Here is an 18,362-nt window from a genome sequence, read left to right as displayed (position 1 = left end):
AGTCTATATCTGTTCCCTGGCAACCGGCAGGAGCAGCTGGGAATGACTAAGGGGAATAAAAAAGGTAACCACTGATACCAGTGCTGCCGTTGTCATCTTTAAATGCCCCTAAAAAGTCTGACGCTATACTTGAAGGCAAGCTGGAGTAACGCTATCTGAGCCCATCGAGTCAATACTTTTGTGCGCATCTTCCGCGGGGCCCATCTCTCACTCCGCTTTATGGCCCGGCCCACGAGCGCCGCCTGATAAAATGTTATTAAAGCGGCCGTCCCGCTTCCCCACAGCCGTAATGAAACTTGGCCGGCGGACTGCTTCTGGTCTGACACACCTTCAGAGATGCGGGGAAAAAAAAGGATCAGACAATACAAGCTGAACAGCGAGCAAGATTCAAATTCTAATGTTGAGACGCAAAAGCCTTGTTGCTACTTACCGGTTTGGCCCAGTTCTATTTGACATGGTATGCATTACATTGCCTTTTTTTTGTAAAGAGTCCAAATCTGTCTAAATATCTAGATCTGAATACCGTAATTCCCGGCCGACAGAGCGCACCTGGTTACAAGCCTCAGCAAGTACATTTGTAAAGGACTGTTGCTTGGTCAGGGGCAGCCTTAACATATCCAGGTACTGGAATTTGAAATTCGTTGAAATACTGTGTTTGAAATAGTAAGATAAAAAAGAAATTCCCGGCCTGCAGAGCGCACCTGGTTACAAGCCTCACCGAGTACATTTGTAAGAGAAATACCATTTGGTTCCTACATACGCTGAAGCTGTGTAAAAGCCGCAAGTCCCCACATTGAAACCAACATTGAAACATGAAATATTTAGAAAGAAAGACGGTACACAGAAAAAGTTTAACACTAGCGTCACGCTAGCGCTAACGCTAGTGTTGTGCCAACGCTAGCACTAACACCGCACCGGTAAATATCACTGATACATACCCGTAACAAAGCAGCAACATGCTAGCACAGCGCTAACGCTAGCGCGGGACTAACAGGGTCATTGCTTGGTCTGGGGCAACCTTAACATATACAGGTGCTGGAATTTGAAATTCATTGAAATACTGTGTTTGAAATAGTAATATTGAAAAGAAACTTTTATTTAAAAAAAAAAAAAGATTTACCGGATTCCCAGCCTACAGAATGCACCTGGTTCCAAGACTCACCGAGTACATTTGTCAAGGAAATACCATTTGGTACATACATTCGCTGCAGCTGTGTAAACGCCGCAAGTGCCCACACATTGAAACCCACATTGAAACCTGAGATATTTACAAAGAAAGATGGTACACAGAAAGAATTTAACGCTAGCGCGGCGCTAACACTAGCACTAAGACTAGCGCCGTGCTTGTGCTAACGCTAACAGGGCTGGTTAAAATAAAACTTACCGGTGAATGTCATTGAGACACTCCAGTAACACACGCTAGCATTGCACTAATGCTAGCACAGCGCTAACAGGGCCGGTAAAAGTCACTTCCTCTGCACATATATTCCACTGGTCTCATTCTTGCCCTTTTTGCTTGAGTGCCCCCTTATGGTCATTAGAAAAAAATGCACAAATGAGCCGTATCACCGCATAAACCGCAGGGTTGAAAGCGTGTGAAAAAAAGTCACGGCTTGGAGCCCGGAAATTACGGTAAATATTCATCACATGGTGCACCACCAATAAAATTTCCAACAACCCAAACACACCCTTTGATTGAACGGCAACCAATCCAATGTTCACCTCACCCTTACGGACTAACCTGGATCTCAGAGCGCTGTTATGAGACATTCTATTCGTCTTCCCCTTCCCACATTGGAGATTTACACTGCATGCACGACGCCGAGGAGTCCTTTTGAATAACAAGGTGGCGATAATAAGCCGGCGGATGGCGAAGCAGCAAGATAAATCAGTGTGACACTCCAAATAAGCGGGAGAAAAGTGAGCATCTGTTTGCACTGACAGGCTGATAAAAAACCATGAAGGAGTGTGAGATGGAAGGTATCCGAGTACTTTTGCCCACATGACATTCCGGTTAACCCCCAATACCTTAGACACCCCCCCCCCCTTCCATTAACCTTTTGATTTTGACGGTAAAATTGATCCGCGGCGAAGCCCCAGCAGGATGTCTTGTGGAACATTCCCAGATCGGTGGCAAAAAAAAAAAAAAGAAAAAGAAAAACCACAAATATGGTGGCTGGAAAGACTGACCTTCAAGCACGTTTCACAGTTGGCGACCTGTAAGAAGACAAAGAAGTTTTTGACAAACCATTTGACATTTATATCACCAATAACAGCCACCACTTTTTGTCCCATTGCCACTAAAGCTAGCTTGTATAAACTATGACACCAGAGTGTGCTTGCTCCAAGCAACTTCACTCCGGTTTTCATCAGGGTTCATACACTTCCAGAGAATCAAAATTCTATGAATTTTCCATGACTTTCCAAGTTTAAATACAAAATTCCATGACTAATATTGAGTTGACTGATTGTGGTAGACGGCAATATTTCAGCTATATGATCATGTGTTTTCATTTAAATAAGTGCCAAAGCTTATCAATGTCATAGGCGCATCATAATGAATGTGAAATTTATGGTTATTAAAAATATAAACTCTAATTACATGTTGAACATATATTTTCATCTCAGGTTAATGTTATGTTGCCTATATTTAAAATACAGAATTAGCTATTTATGACCTGTATTGTCTGTGCTTTCATCCTCGATCAGGCTGTGCCAAGGTGGAATTTTAACATTATACACCATCTCATCCTGTACTTTCTACTTTGTCTTCAGACCAGACCTCTTTTACTCAAAAAAAGATAATTTCGTCCAGTTGCACCACTTTTTCTTCTATTATTCACATAACTCAACTTTCAATAAAGCAACAGCACTGGTTTTTTTTTTTACTTTTACGATTATTATCGAGCGTAAACACAAGCAGCATGTTTAACTCTTTGCTCTACGCTGCCCAGATTGTGTGGGTGGACGGTGCTTGTAATTATGAGTGTACCCCTTTAAGAGCCGAAGGTGGGGGGAGTCAAGTAAACTATCAGGAGACTGTGTGCTTCCGTGTTGAAGAAAAAAAAAAGTCAGGCTGTGGTTCACTGCTGGATTTGGTTTTCATGTACGCTAAGAATGTCTATGTCAGCGGTCGGCAACCTTTGACACCGAAAGAGCCATTTGAACCCGGTTTCCACGGAAAAGAAAACACTGGGAGCCGCACATCTAAAATGAAGAAAAAAAAAAAACTTATACTACTTTACCGCAACATGTTTCTCCATTGGCTTTGCCGGGCTTGAAAGTCGCTCAAAATAGACGGCGTTTCAGCGGGTATACCCGCTTCCGCAGTGTGACGTCTATTTTGAGCGACGAAAAAATATCAAATAATTTAATTAATATTTTAATATTTCAAGATCACAATCTTCAAATTTAGAACTAAAATAATATAAAAACTAACACAAATAAAACGCACTTCAATTAAATACAAAAAAACATTTTTAGTAATTTATTTTCCCAAGCCAATCAGAGCCGCATTATAAGGATGAAAGAGCCGCATGAGGCTCCGGAGCCGCGGGTTGCCGACTGCTGGTCTATGTATTTCTACTCGTAAGAAATTTTAAGCGCATGATTATTCGTGCTCGACCGTGCAGATTTGAGAGTGCGATCGCGCCAGTCAAGTCACAGTGACTGAAAATTCCATGACGTTCCCTGACCCAAGCCAAATAGTTTTTACTTACCGGACTTTACAAGACCTGGAAAAGGCAACGTTTCTTTCCATGACATTTCAGAAATTCCCTGACCCGTACGAACCTTGTTCCATATGATACCAACTGCCCCGTTTCAGCTCTGGACGGTACGTATTTCGTTGTGGTTGCTACTGTACAGAGGCCAACTGCGAAACGTTTGAGTCATAAAAGACGCTTTCCTTCCGAGGGCATGAAGTCGTCAGTGTTCGACTTAAGTGGCGTTCCAAACGGTTCATCATCGTCATATTACACGCTGCAGGTGCAACTAATGTTTAGTCATGTATTGCGTAACTATGCTCCTGGCTAACCCGACCACATAGCAAAATAAAAGCGCTTTGAGTTTCTATGAGTAGTGACAGCAACGTGACTTGCAGACATATCCGCCTTTCTCCGTCCTTTACGCTAACTCCCACCCATCAGTGGCAAACTTTTATCACATTCACAAAATTCACATTGCTGTTCATATTTAGTCATAGCTAAGGGATAGGAGTCACATATGGATGAAATCTTGGAGAGTACTATAGCGCTCGTACACGTAACGTCACAATTTTCACGGCGCCATATTGGCGGTCAAACAGAGCTGCTCGACATTGTGGGAGACAGTCAACCGGAGGAGAATATTTACAAAACCCGAGACCTGTTGAGCTATTGGTTGTCACAACAGACAAGACCGATATTCAAAGAGATCATTTTTTGGAATACTACCTGAAAAGATCAGAAAAGATTGATGGATTTCAGCAATTCAACGTGATGGCTGGTCACTTAATTTCATGTAGGAATTATTCTTAATCTCAAATTACAATGTATTTATCATGCCAAATTGATTCATTTGAGAACAATGCCTATTTAAAAAAAGAAAATAAACAGTGTGTCGCAGAGAGGTTTAACGGAGGTTAACGTGTGGGAGCGATACGCTTCCGTGTGGAGGAGTCGACTCCCGTCCTCTTTTTTTCCCATTCATAGTTAATGAATGCGGTTTGTGTAAAACCAGGGATCATTTATTTAAATATTGGTATTTGTCTTGAATACTAGCTGAAAAGATCAAAGGATTCTGGCAAAGGTTAACGTGGAGCCGAACACACTTCCGCGTTCACAAGCCGTCTCCCCATTGAGAACAGACCCAGCAACGAAGTATTTGTATGCATCCAGACTTTTATACCCTTTCAAACTTTTCTGTGTAAATTTCGATAACTTACTCACCAGATACATGTGTATTTCCAGTTGTCCAAGACAAAGAGGAAGCAAATTAACAGTCCGATTTCTTATCTGCCAAAACATCGACTTCTGCATTATATACGGGTCCTCAATGCCAAGTGTCTCTCGTTTTTCCACGTACCTTTGTTTATTATCACCTTCTAAATGTTTAACAGTAATAGACAAAACTCTGGGCATCGTGCTGTAAGACATATTTTTGTCGTCTCAACGGAATTAACTAGCAAGAATGCTTTGCTTGACCGGCAAAATGGCCAGTCAGGTGACTTCGGTGACGTAGGTGCACGAGCTCTATAACTTCTCACATCTGGTATGCAAACCAAAAATAGCAAAGAAAGTGAGAAAGAAGAAAACCTGTAGAATGGAAGATCAAGAAATTAAAATTAATTAAAAGTCAAGTAAATGATCCAAACCGCTGAAGAACACACAAACCGTCCAGACTGAAAAAGATGCTAATCGTAGACGTGACATGACACACGAATTATAGAAGATAACGCAAACTGAACAACAACCTAACTGGAGAACACGAAGCCAAATGACAAGAATACAGGACTCATAAAAGAAGAAAAAGACCTTGGATGAAGAAAAATATATAAACTGTAGACAGCATAAACTGCTGAAGAATAAGTAGCAGAAGAGACAAACCGCAGAAGACGTTGACCACACAAAAACAGAACAACATAAGCAAAGAATCTGATTTTGACTCTAGTAGACATGAACCATTGAAAATGCAAAATGCAGAAGATGACAAATTTTTGGGGGGCCGTAATCGATTAATGGAAATCTAGTTCTTTTTAATTAGGAATTAATTGATTCCTTATAGTGTGAGTGTGGTCATGGAACACAAACTTTGAAGTCGAAGGTACCAGTACACTAGTACCGCAGATCACTTGTGTCCCCGTCATCACGAAATGAAACGCTTTCCTCTCTAGTTTGACGTAAGCAACACCGTTCAGTCACACGAGGTGTCTCGGCTTGCCTGCTGCTTTCATTACCGCAACCGCGGGGATTAGTTCAAACCCTGAAAGAGAACTCCTCGGATCAAGAAAAATCTAACGAAGGTTTTCAGACGGCTGACTCGCCACCAAGAGGATGAGCGGAGTCTGGATTTGACGACATTTATTCAAACAGATGTCTCCGTCTTGCTGATATTCTAAAGTTGCCTCCCGTAGTAACGCCCCCCGCCGGCGGCACCCGAGGCCGCCAAATGCTACCCGTGGTCTCCGGGCGCTTTCGGAAACCTTTGCTGACTCCCACCCGTTTTTGCTTTTTTCTCGTTCATGAAGCTGCCTGACCAGCTGGCCGGGACCGGTCGCCCCAGGCTGCTTTGGATGTCGATCAAGCGCTGACGTTTGGCTCCTGAATGTTGGCACCCTCGCCAAAGAAACACAAAATGTCTATTTTGTTGTGGGAATGAAGTCACAGATGGGACAAAATGTCAATTTATATTCTCCGTTTAAAAAAAAAAAAAAAAAAAAATCATCTGATCCCAGCAAGATCCTCTTTTTAATTGCTCTAGCCTTTCTTGAAATTTTTAAGCAATGCATAACATCCTCAGAGGGTTGGCGTACCCCCTCATTTTGGGTATGTATGTTTTTGAGTTAAAAATGAAACTTGGTGAGGAAAACAAACCTGGCGTCTGATTTATATACCGGCAGGATTACGGTTTTGATCTGGCGTACCCCCTGAAGGGCGCTCCCATTATGCATAAGCAAAAAAAATCACAATAGAGTTGGCACACTCCCCTCATTTAGGGCAAAAAATGACACTTGGGGGAACAATGAAATCTGTAAAGTTTTAATTCACCAAAGAGGCACCTTGAACGTCATAACAATTTGGATCTGGCCCCCGGACAACACTCCCGTTAAAAATATAACTGTTCTAAGCAAAACGCACTTAGAATTCCGACGTAGTAGCTGCGCCTCTCACTTTGAGTGAAATGTTGAACTTTTCAACCTTTCGCCACATTTCATAAAGACATACATAAAGATATAAGATCAAAATTTTTTTGTCAAAAGTCAACAACAAGTGAGACACAATCGTGAAGTGGAACGACATTAACTGGATATTTTATACAATTTTTAACAAATGAAAAAACTGAAAAGTGAAGCGTGGAATATTATTCGGCCGGCTCTTGGTAGATTTGAAGTGGTCTGATACTCCTTCCATTTCATTATGTTTGATTGTTTGTACAGTGCTCCTTATCAGACCACTACAAATCCACCAAGACCAAGCCGTACCTCTAAACTTTCACCTCTAATGCTAGCACTGCGCTAACGCTAGCGCAGCACTAACAGGGCCGTTGCTCGGTCTGGGGCAGCCTTAACACATACAGGTACTGGAATTTGAAATTCGTCGAAATACTGTGTTTGAAATAGTAATATAGAAAAGAAACTTTTATTTAAAAAAATTAGTTACCATAATTCCCGGCCGACAAAGCGCAATATTTACAAAAAAAAATGGTACAAAGAAAGACTTAAACGCTAGCACGGCGCTAACCCTAACACTAACTGTGCGCTAGCACTAACGCTAACAGGGCCGGTTAAAATAAAACTTACCATTGAATATCACTGAGACACGCCAGTAACACACGCTAGCACAGCACTAACGCTAGCACAGCGGTAACAGAGCCGGTAAAAGTCACTTCCTCGCCACACATATTCCACCCGTCTCATTCTTGCCTTTTCCGCTCGAGTGCCCCCCTTGTGGCCGTTAGAAAAAAAATGCACAAATGGGCCGCATCACCGCATAAATCGCAGGGTTGAAAGCGTGTGCAAAAAGTCTCCTTCCATTTCAACATGATTGCTTGTACAGTGCTCCTTATCAGACCACTACAAATCTACCAATACCGGGCCGTCCCTCTAAACTCTCACCTTGAACAACGAGAAGACTTATCAGAGATGCAGCCAAGAGGCCCATGATCACTCTGGATGAACTGCAGAGATCTACAGCTGAGGTGGGAGAGTCTGTCCATAGGAAAACAATCAGTTGTACACTGCACAAATCTGGCGTTTGTGGAAGAGTGGCAAAAATAAAGCCAGAAAAAAGTCTTGTTTAAAGTTTCCCACAAGCCACCTGGGAGACACACCAAACATGTGGAAGAAGGTGCTCTTCGACCTGCCTGGTGGGTTTCTTGGTCTTCATGAAGCTCTCTGGACCCCGAGACTATCACAGAGCAGACGGATTCATACAGAGACTTGATTACACACAAGTGGATTCTATTTATCATCATCAGTCAACATTGGATCGTTAAGAAATCCTCACTGAACTTCTGGAGTGAGTTTGGTGCACTGAAAGTAAAAGGGGCCGAATAATATTGCACGCCCCACTTTTCAGGTTTTTGTTTGTTAAAAAAAGTTTAAAATATCCAATAAATTTCGTTCCACTTCACGATTGTGTCGCACTTGTTGTTGATTCTTGACAAAAAATATATATATATTTTCTATCTTTATGTTTGAAGCCTGAAATGTGGCGAAAGGTTGAAAAGTTCAAGGGGGCCGAATACTTTCACAAGGCACTGTAAATCCCTTATTATTACAGCATAATATGTTTGCTATGCTCAGGTTTGCCACTTTTCCTAAAAAGGGTGCGTACGATACATCACTCGCCGGCCCGGCTTTGCACGCTTTCTCGCCGGCGCATTTTCATCATTTGCACTCATCTTTATTCACACCATTTATCCTCTCAGCTGCAATCATTTGCTGAAGTAATAACCCCTGTTCCCTCAAGGGAATGATTAAACTTTCATGCAACAACAGCTAAAAAAAAAAAAAATACAATTATTGAAACAAATGCTGGTTTGCAGCATCCGTGTGGCCAAGTCAGGTAAGTAAGAATATCAGAAATAGCGAGTGAGAGATCAAGTACGCCGAGATTAAACGGGACGGATGACGACCGAGCTCCGCGGCTAAACCGCCGCGTGTCTCTCATCGACGGATTTGTTGCATAATTTCAAAGTCGCTCATCCCTTGGGGCTGGGAGAGAGAAAAAAAAAAAAAAGATTTGGTAGCAGCGGGTGAAGCATGTGATGAGAATAAACTGAACCTTAACGCAGAAGTGAATTCTGAGGAATCGTACTGTGTGAAAAACTATGGAAAAACGTCATAATTCTAGTGTGTAGTATTTCGTACAAGAAGGAAGAAGGAACAAGTGAAACGGAATTGGGACATGAGCCACATGCTGCTTCACCGAGTCTACGACTGTTTTGGTATAATCCTTGGTGATTATTTTTCTCATTTCTAATGTGTCGGTATTTTTCTTGAAATGTCTTTTTTTCCTGACTATTATATTATTGTTTGTTATAAATCTGTATCATCTAGTTTTTGTTTTAATATTTGTGTACTTTGTCAAGTATTTTTGTAATATTTCTATTTTTCTATCTAATATTTATTATTTTCAGATGTTTGTTCAGCCAAAGACCTTTTGCTGTGTATTTTTCACCTATTATCTGTGTATTTTTTCAACAATATTATTATTTTCTTATTCTTGTCTATGTGTATTTCTTAATTTAATTTTTTATTTGTATTATTATTTTAGTATTATTATTATTTTCTGTCCATTTTCTCTCCCGGTTTTTTTATATACGTTATAGTCTCGTACCTAGCATTATTTTCTGAAGTTTAGTACTGTTTGTAATATATTTGTGCATTATTCCACCATGAATTTTACTGATTATTAATGTGATGATTTATTCGTTCATAATTTCTAACTTTTTATGAGGTTTAGTATTTGGAAGTACATTTACATATTTGACTCGTGTCAGTCCCATTCGCAAATCCCTGCCATTTCCTTTCACTGCATTTTGTGATATAACGCTCATAAACTCGTGTGCAAACGTCCATGAATGCGTGCGTGGCTTACAAAAAAAGCGCAGAGATTATTCGGGATGGAAGTGACATTTCTTTACTTTGTGTCTGTGCGTGTGCATGCTAATGAGTCAAATAAAAGCACGTGTGTCAAGTCTTTTTTTTTTTCTTGTGTATGCAGCATTGGCTCCAACTCCCATAATTACTGTAAATAAACAAAAGAAAATGGAGAAAAAAAATAAATAAACCACATGCTGACGCTTGCTCGGGCTGCCAAATTCTTCTATTTTAGTGGTTGTTTTTGAGGAAGTTGTACTTTTCTTCTCAGGCCAGACGCAGTAGCCGAAGAATCCCTCAGAACTTGGATGGGGACTCTCTTTCGGCGCCAGTTTGAGCGCAATTAGCGCTCCTACTACTTTTCTCAAAAGCGACGTTCACATTTTTAACTGGCGTACCGCTTCACCAAGGTTACTGGCAGTCAGTAAGAAATTAGCAACTACAGTATAATGGTGAAAATATATACTTTGATGGGGGGGGGGTATTTTGTAAAGAACATTGGGTTTTTTGGGGAAATTGGGGGTAGTTTTGAGAAACAAAAAAAACTGTCCTCTGAGACTAATATTAGTGTAATATTTTCCCCCAAACAATGAGTATTATCACACGGATAAATCTGTGATTTTGTGTGAATCATTCAATTACTCAATCGATGAAAAAAAAAATGTCATGCATCACTTTTAAGCCTCTCTGGACCAAATAAAATTTTGCAAAGAGAAAAATCTGGTACTTTCAGAAAATGATACTCTGCATTGAAATTTTTTTATTATATTAAACCTGTTGCAAATTTGCAACCCTTGCCCAGAAAAGGGTTAATATGAAAAAAAAAATAGCTCAAAATGCTGTTTATAGTTTAAACGAAGCCCTCCCACCATTCGTCCACAATGACAAAATTTATATTTTTGAAAAACGTAGCAATCGTACAAGATAAAAAGTGTGACTGTTTTTTTTGTTTTGTTTGTTTGTTTTTTTTAAATGGTTTATTTTCGGAAACGATAAGAAATATTTTTGGCAGGGGGGAATCTCCTGAGAATAGTCACATTGTTCCCCTGAAATTAATAATACTATAAAAATTTAATTTGTTCTGTATTTGTAAATCAGTTCTACTTGGAAAAAAAATATTTATAACATCATTACAGTATCTTTGTTTAACATATACCATATTGGAATTGAGAAAATCTCAAGTGCAATATTAAGATTTATAGTTGAAAATAAAAATGGCAATGATTACTTCTGGATACTTTTTTAAATTCTAATTGAGATTTTAGTATTGTGTCAAATTATTTTTTAACTTGTCATATGAAACTTGTTTAATAATGATTATTTTATATAAATATTAATTACTTTCGCAGAAAAGCTTAGTGCAATAATGGTCTCAGTCCAAACATCTGTCAAATCAATATTTGATGAAAGATGGTGCGTAACATTCGCTTACACTTGTCCCAGTTTTGCACTGATGACCCAGTGGCAAAAAAAAAGTGAAATCATGGACTGTCGCTAGATGCCAAAATTTAAAAAAAGCCTTGATTTTTGCAATTGAATCATCTGAAGTACATTATAGGCCTTTTCTCTATTAATTCTTGCACTTAAATTAATAATGACAAAGGTGGAGTTGGCCCATTCTAGTTCTCAGTAACTGCAAAGAAGTTGTTTTGACACTTGTACTCCAGTTAGTCATGTGATAATGCTACTTCAAAAAAATATGTTGCTTTTCCCATGATAATCAAGGCCCTATGGGGCTTTTTGGTTGTGTGGTTCCCAAGCTGCCGCCATTTTGGCTAGCAGTGGAGTTCAATTGTGTTCGACCGTAACCCGGCAGTTGAACGGCATCCCGGGAGGTCACAGTGGCTTGATGCGACAACCCTGGAGACGCCGTGTACCTCCCGCGGGGGGGGGGCGGTTTCGGGCTCAGCTGGCGCTCAGATAAGCCGGGGACGCTTCGCCAAAGCCGATGTGGTCGTTGGAACCCCAATTCATAGGAAGGGGGGGGGGGGGGAGACTCCTTTACGCACCTGAGCCGTCGTGTTCTCACGCCCCGATGGTCATGTATAGCTTCTAGGAAAAAGCTGCCACGGAAATCACATCTCACTTTGCTCTGAGGAGGAAAAGGAGGAGGAGGAGGTTAGTGTCTACCTTTAAAAAAAAAACAAGCACACACACACACACACACAATGGAGGGTGATCACGGTCAGGTGGACTGCTGCGAGGCTGCGGGCTCCGTGCCAGCAACCGCACAAAACAAAGCCAAACAGCGTGGATGGAGATGACAGAGACTACACAAACACGGCTCAGGCGTCGGTCACATCAGTGACGCGCGCGCGGGAGGTTCACGGCTGGTCAGCCACTGATATTAAGAGTCAGATTTATGGACCAAACGGAGTGGTGCATTTAATTAGCAGATAATAGACAACTATGGTTACAAAAAAAGAATGAATTGAGGAAGGGAAAAAATATATAATACTTTTAATAATACAGCTGTCTTTTTAAGGGGGGGGGGGACATTTTCGGACAATATTTAAAAACGTATTTTTACAATGGCTCACTTCCTCACTCCTAATAACTTTGTTTCCTCAAAAATGCCATAGAGTGACTGTACAGTACAGTTACTGTACTGCAGGGGTGCACAGACCTTTTTACACCAAGATCTACTTTTCGAGCAGCCAGCCTCTCGCAAGTTACCAACGACGACTTATTTTATTCACATACTTCGACAGTCAATGCATCTTAAAACAACAGCATTTCTTTTTTAACTCCATTAATATCGAAATTAAACATAAGCAGCATGTCTAGCTCATCTTTGCTCTACGTTGCCCGGACTGTGTTGCTAACTAAAGGAGCAGTGGTGGACGCTGTCATTATAAAACACATTGATGGGCTGCATAATTACTGTAACATTTGTAATTATGAGTGTACGTCTTTAAGAGTGGGTGAAAGGCAAACTAGGAAAAAGGGAGTATGGTGAGAGAAACTTCCGTGTGCTGCCTAAAAGAAACCAGTGGCTTCTTCTTTTCATTTTTTACAGTACATATATGAATTGTGACATTAAATGTAACAACCAGTCATCCCTTACTCTTTGAATCACATTGCAAAATACCACAAACTGAATAGCTGTATGTTATTTGTTCAATTTGCATTGGATATTTTTTTTTTGCATGCAGCGCAGAATATCTGCAAAGAGACTGTATAAGCGCACGTGCGCAGTTTAGAGGGAACATTGGCAAGCGTCTTTTTTTTTTTCCTGGCACGTCATCCCACGATCGCCTTATTGAGCACCCCTGCTGTATTGTATTCTGGCGACGGGAGAACTTTTTTTTTTTTTTTTCCAGGAAAAAAAATTGCACCTCATTGAAAAATACAAACGGGTAATACTATACAGAGGTGTCATTTTACAAGAACCACTGGCCACACCTAAAATTAAAAATGAAAAATACTATATATCCGCAAGACATTACACTGTTTAAAATCTGATGATGTCAAAGCCCCAAATAGTTGCAGGGAGTAAAGTAGACAATAGTAAATCTGTAAAAACTTGAGAAATACACAGTACCCACAATGCTATCCAGCTGCAACGAGCATATATGAAATTATGAGACGTCGGGAGCAATGTTACTGCTCTATGAATAATATGAATATTATATCCAGCTGACTGGGCTGCTGCAGCACATACAAGGTCACACACACATTTCATCCGCCGTCATCTGTTGTTCCTCCGGGGTCTTCTGAATGGATTCGGATTGGAGGAACACACAGATGCACAAACACACCGAGTCGAAACTGACTACATACGAGACGGAAAACAACATCCATGACCGTCAATGTGCAAGTGTGGCTGTACAAGATTCAAAATGCTCATAACATAAAAAGAGGTGTCATGATTTGCAGTACTGGAAAATAATGGGCGAGAATAAAAAACGGAGGAAAAAAAAAAAACAGACTTCAATCTGACCTGCCGTTTAACAAGACTATATTTAATATATCAAATGTCCGCTGAAATGTTTCCGCTCTGCATCTTTTGAAATTATAACCTCCAGTTGAGCTCACCTGCAGCACGCTGAGGCGAGACTTTCATCACAGTAACAATCATTTCAAAAATGGAATTAAAGTGCATCCCAGCAATATCTTTTTATCATCTGCTTCCGAACATCCCGCTGGTGACTTCACACATACTGTGACGATGCGATAGATTCTTGTGCTTAAATGCTAATCGCTAGCATTCAAGATTAGCGCTAGCGATTAGCATTTTTTTCGGTAAAACAAAAACCACTACCATTGTGCTCACTTATATATCATATATATGAACAATACACAAATATTATAAGGTCTTAAAAGTCACTTACAGACACTCCCAGGGCGCTTTTGGCAATATTTTTCACTGGTCCAAGAAGACATCCGTCTGCATCAAATGTCCGTTCGGGAAACATGGACTAAGGGTAAAATAGTTCCGGAGGGAGCAAATATACTTTTGCTAATATTCTTTATTGCCAAGGTAGTAATTTTTGTGGTATAGTTACTCGGTTTTTTTTTTTTCACAACCATCGGTACAACACTATGGTACAGTACATCGCACATGGCCACACTCTGCAACAAAATCTCACTTTCACCTGTCACACAACCTAAAAAAAAAAAAAAATTCAAGACTTTGTCCTACAACATCACACAATTCTACAATACCTCATACAACGTCACACGTCAGACAATCACAACCATTCACAATGTCTCCCAACTCCACATTAAACTACACACAAGCCACACTAGCCCAAACAACTCCATATTGCCACACAACCCCAAACAAACGTACGAAATGCCGCAATAATGACTGTCGTACAAAACCACAAACAAAAACACATCACACACCACGACACGACGCCAACAAGAAGTGAGTCGAGGCACGAATTTGATTGACACCTAAAAGTTCAGCAGCGTGGCGCTTTCAGGAATTTTAGAGACACCCCAACAGCACCCGGAAGCTAAAACGTTTCACGTATTGGCCATTTAGAAGTCTTATTTTATTATTCTACTTTGCATTTTTATTTTACTCATGCAGACTTGTTCACGATACTGTTCTCAGTTGTTTGTCAAATTCATATTTCTTTCATTCCATTTGACAGCACGCCAGCATAAGTTCGGGCCCTTCCACTTATCACCTTTTCTAGCCGTGTTAGCTTTGCCGCGTTTCCATGAGCAAGGACGATCAAGTCTTCACTGACCAGAGTCATGATTATGACTCCGTTGATGATGTTGTCCGCGTGTATTTCTCGCCGTTTCCCCGAGAGCAACGCGTGGGCGTCGCTCGGCCCCAAGTGGAACGGCGTTTTGTTTGAACTCTCTGCCACTCACAGCGGCAGTGGGCGAGGAGAATAGAAATAATAAAAAAAACAAAACGGAGGCTTTCCTCCGCACGTTTAACAGAGGCTACAACGTGAAATCCGCTGTGGGGGTGAAGTGAAGGCGGTGGCGATGCTTTACGGACTTCGGGATTCTGTCGAGTCACGGTTTGCCGCTGAGCGCTAATTTAGCATTTGGGCTCCAATTAGCGGCAATCTGCGAGCGTCAGCACGCTGTGAGGTTTGTTGACCGTATCCTGTGATTCGCGCGGAGAAGCATGCACGGATCTAGAGGAATCCTCTCTGTGATTTATCAACTGGATATTCTTGCAGGACAAAGATTTCAGACAACGCGAGAAGTGACAGAAACTGATGTGAGGTGGCGAGACCCATCTTGGAATGCTGTATTCCAAACGAACGCAAATCACATCTGAGGCTGCGATCAGGCTACGATTGAAGATTTTTTTCGCTGACTCCGCACTTGATTTGGCTTCTTCGTCCCTCTAGGCTGAAAACACAAGCGAGCTTCACTCATTTGGATCGTAAAGCCCCTGTCACCAAGCCTTCAAACAGAAATAATCCGGTTATTGAAATCCTAAGCGTCTCATAAATGTTACCAGCGTAAAGTGAAAACTTCTAAACTTGATACTCCACAGACAAGAGTGCTGCCCAATGTGAAACATTCTCCACAACTTGCACATACTTACAGCCAACAACGAGGCGCTCTACACCGCCAACGCCAGGTCTGTAATTGCCTTGAGGTGCCAAACAATTTTTTTTTCTCTTACAAAAGGTTAAAAGCATACTTAGCGAAGTTCCTCCACTCAGTTCAACATACCTCCTTGGTCATAAGATGGCGCCAATGAAGCAATATTAGACATAAACAGCAAAAAGGCTCCTCCCCCCGAAAATCCATGATAAGATGATCTCGGGAATGCCGAACTGTGAATGTGCGGGGGTTCACTGCACTAAGATTATTGTCACATTTTTTTCCCGTACCACCGTTGGTACACATCTGTGGTGACATCACCATAAACAAAGTCAAAGAAAAAGCAACATTTATACAACATATATGTGTGATTGAGGGCGGCTCGGTGTGGTTCAGCTGGTAAAGTGTTCGATCCTGGCCTCGCCTGTGTGGAGTTTGCATGTTCTCCCCATGCCTACGTGGGGTTCCTCCGGGCCCTCCGGTTTCCTCCCACATCCCAAAAACATGCAACATTAATTGGACACTCTAAATTGCCCCAAGAAGTGAGCGTGAGTGTGACTGTGTCTATGTGCCCCGCGATCGGCTGGCAACCAGTTAAGGGTGTCCCCCGCCTCCTCCCCGTTGACGTCTGGGATAGCCTCTGGCATTCCCTGCGACCCTTGTGAGGATGAGCGGCAAATAAAACGGATGGATGGATTAATTGGACACTCTAAATCGCCCCAAGTTGTGAGCGCAAGTGTGACTGTCTCTAAGTGCCCTCTGAATGGCTGGCAACCAGTTCAGGGTGTCCCCCGCCCCTCCTGCCCATTGACAGCTGGGATAGGCTTCGGCACTCCCCGCTACCCTTGTGAGGATAAGCGGCGAATAAATTGGATGGATGGATGGAGGTACTGTCCCTGTGTATGTGTGCAAATGTGTATCTTAGCACAGGGTCACCAGTGGGTATCGCAAGTCTGACAAATGTGCCCGCCAGGATTTCGAAGTAATGCGGTTTTAAAAACACCATCAATCAAATCGCCAGACCAGATCAATAGAGCGCAGAAGCTCAGATGGAGGCGACAATGCAGTTTTGGTGAGATTAGGCAGCACGGCGACACGATCAAGTCGGAAGTAGAAGGAGATGATAGAGATTTGGGAGTGTTTGATGGATGCGCTTGACTAGGCTGAAGTGAAGTGGAGAGGTCAACGAAAAACAAAACAAAAAATACAATAATAATAATGAAAAAAATAATTGCCAGGAAAAAGAGAATTAACAACAGAGGCGGGCACGGCCGGGAGATGAACTCTGTCGAATGGACGCGATTGTACAAGCGGAAAACTTTCCGTGTGAGCGTCAGAGTCGTCGATATCACACGCGCTCAGAATTAGGAGGAGGATCCGAGGAGAGCAAAGACGAGCGAGAGCGATGCCCGGATAAGGAGCAGGGGGGCCGCTAATCCTGTTTTCAGCTCGATGAAAGTCTGGGGAGGAAAAGTACTTCGACAAGATGAAAAGGCAAATTTTGCTTCGGAACATTAATTTCGAACCTGAACGTATTTGCGGTACCTATTTTAAACACCAAATGAATTGCTCTGATATGGAATCGGATAGATTATGCAAAACAATATGAAAAAAAACAAGTGAGATCACCGACGAGAGGCCTGGAATCCACATTATAGCATCTTCGCTCTTTTATGCAGGTAAACAACAAGGCCATGCATGCTTGTTGACTCGTTCACCGCCATGGACGTTCGTATCCGTCAATTGGAATCCCACCGTTTACTGCCACCGAAGTAGGTTGTCGAACGTCGACGTTTTAGAACAAATCGGTTTTCAAACGAAAATTTCGAGATTTTTTTTCTTCTGTTTTCGAACGAATATCGGTACTCGAACGCCCCCAACAAAACCAGGAAATAACAATGCGTGCGGTGCAAGCAGCTGACCCACCCATGACGCGTTTTGTTATTGTCTATTTGAACGCCCCCCCCCCCCCGAACAAAAAAACAGGAAATGACATAACGTGCAACCAGCGGACTTTTGTTATTCTGTATAACGCAGCCTCTGTACACAGACGTGTCCCGGTAGTGACTGTAGTTTTTCTTCTTCTCGAGGACTACCGTATTAACCCCCAATCATGGCACCAAAGAAGGAAAGTTGCTTCTTTAAAGTTATTCTGAACCTTTGTTGATAAAAAAAAAAGTTTACAAGGCTGGGGGCCGAGTCGCTACAGATACGGCAATGCGCTCCCAGCCTAGGCTGGGAGTACTCTACTACTAAAGCATACATTTTAAGCAAAAAATAAATATATTTGTTAAATTAATTTATTATATAAAGTATTTAAACTATACATGTATTTCTACTATGCAGTTTATTATCAGGTAAAGCGAAAACAAATGCTTTAGAAAAATCTATTTTTTTAGGCTTGGAACGCATTATTTCTTTTTTCATTCATTGTAATGGGAAACATCGATTCGGTTTTCTAACAAATTACTTCTCGAACCGTTTAATGGAACTGATTGTGGTCGAGAACTGAGACAACACTGTATAAAAG

At 41.5% G+C, this 18,362-nt stretch overlaps 1 long non-coding RNA gene across 9 annotated transcripts in view; it reads right to left on the bottom strand.

The window, feature by feature from the left end:
• The window catches only part of LOC133513942 (uncharacterized), a 41,505-nt gene extending 26,890 nt beyond the window's left edge, over positions 1 to 14,615 (bottom strand). For 2 of the 9 annotated variants that reach the window (XR_009798662.1, XR_009798666.1), the window contains exons 1-3: positions 14,137 to 14,612; positions 11,812 to 11,894; positions 2,191 to 2,217 (exon numbers count right to left, since the gene is read on the bottom strand). This is a non-coding gene — a long non-coding RNA (uncharacterized LOC133513942). Of the gene's footprint in view, positions 1 to 1,741; positions 1,832 to 2,190; positions 2,218 to 11,811; positions 11,895 to 13,840; positions 13,977 to 14,136 lie in introns of those variants that run through there. The other 7 variants (XR_009798660.1, XR_009798661.1, XR_009798664.1 and 4 more) reach the window with 7 other exon arrangements.
• Between the last annotated feature and the right edge of the window lie 3,747 nt (positions 14,616 to 18,362).

Source organism: Syngnathoides biaculeatus, chromosome 16, assembly GCF_019802595.1.
Source record: "Syngnathoides biaculeatus isolate LvHL_M chromosome 16, ASM1980259v1, whole genome shotgun sequence".
NCBI lineage: Eukaryota > Metazoa > Chordata > Actinopteri > Syngnathiformes > Syngnathidae > Syngnathoides > Syngnathoides biaculeatus.
Note: the sequence above shows the minus strand (reverse complement) of the source record. Positions and strands in the feature narration are given on the sequence as shown.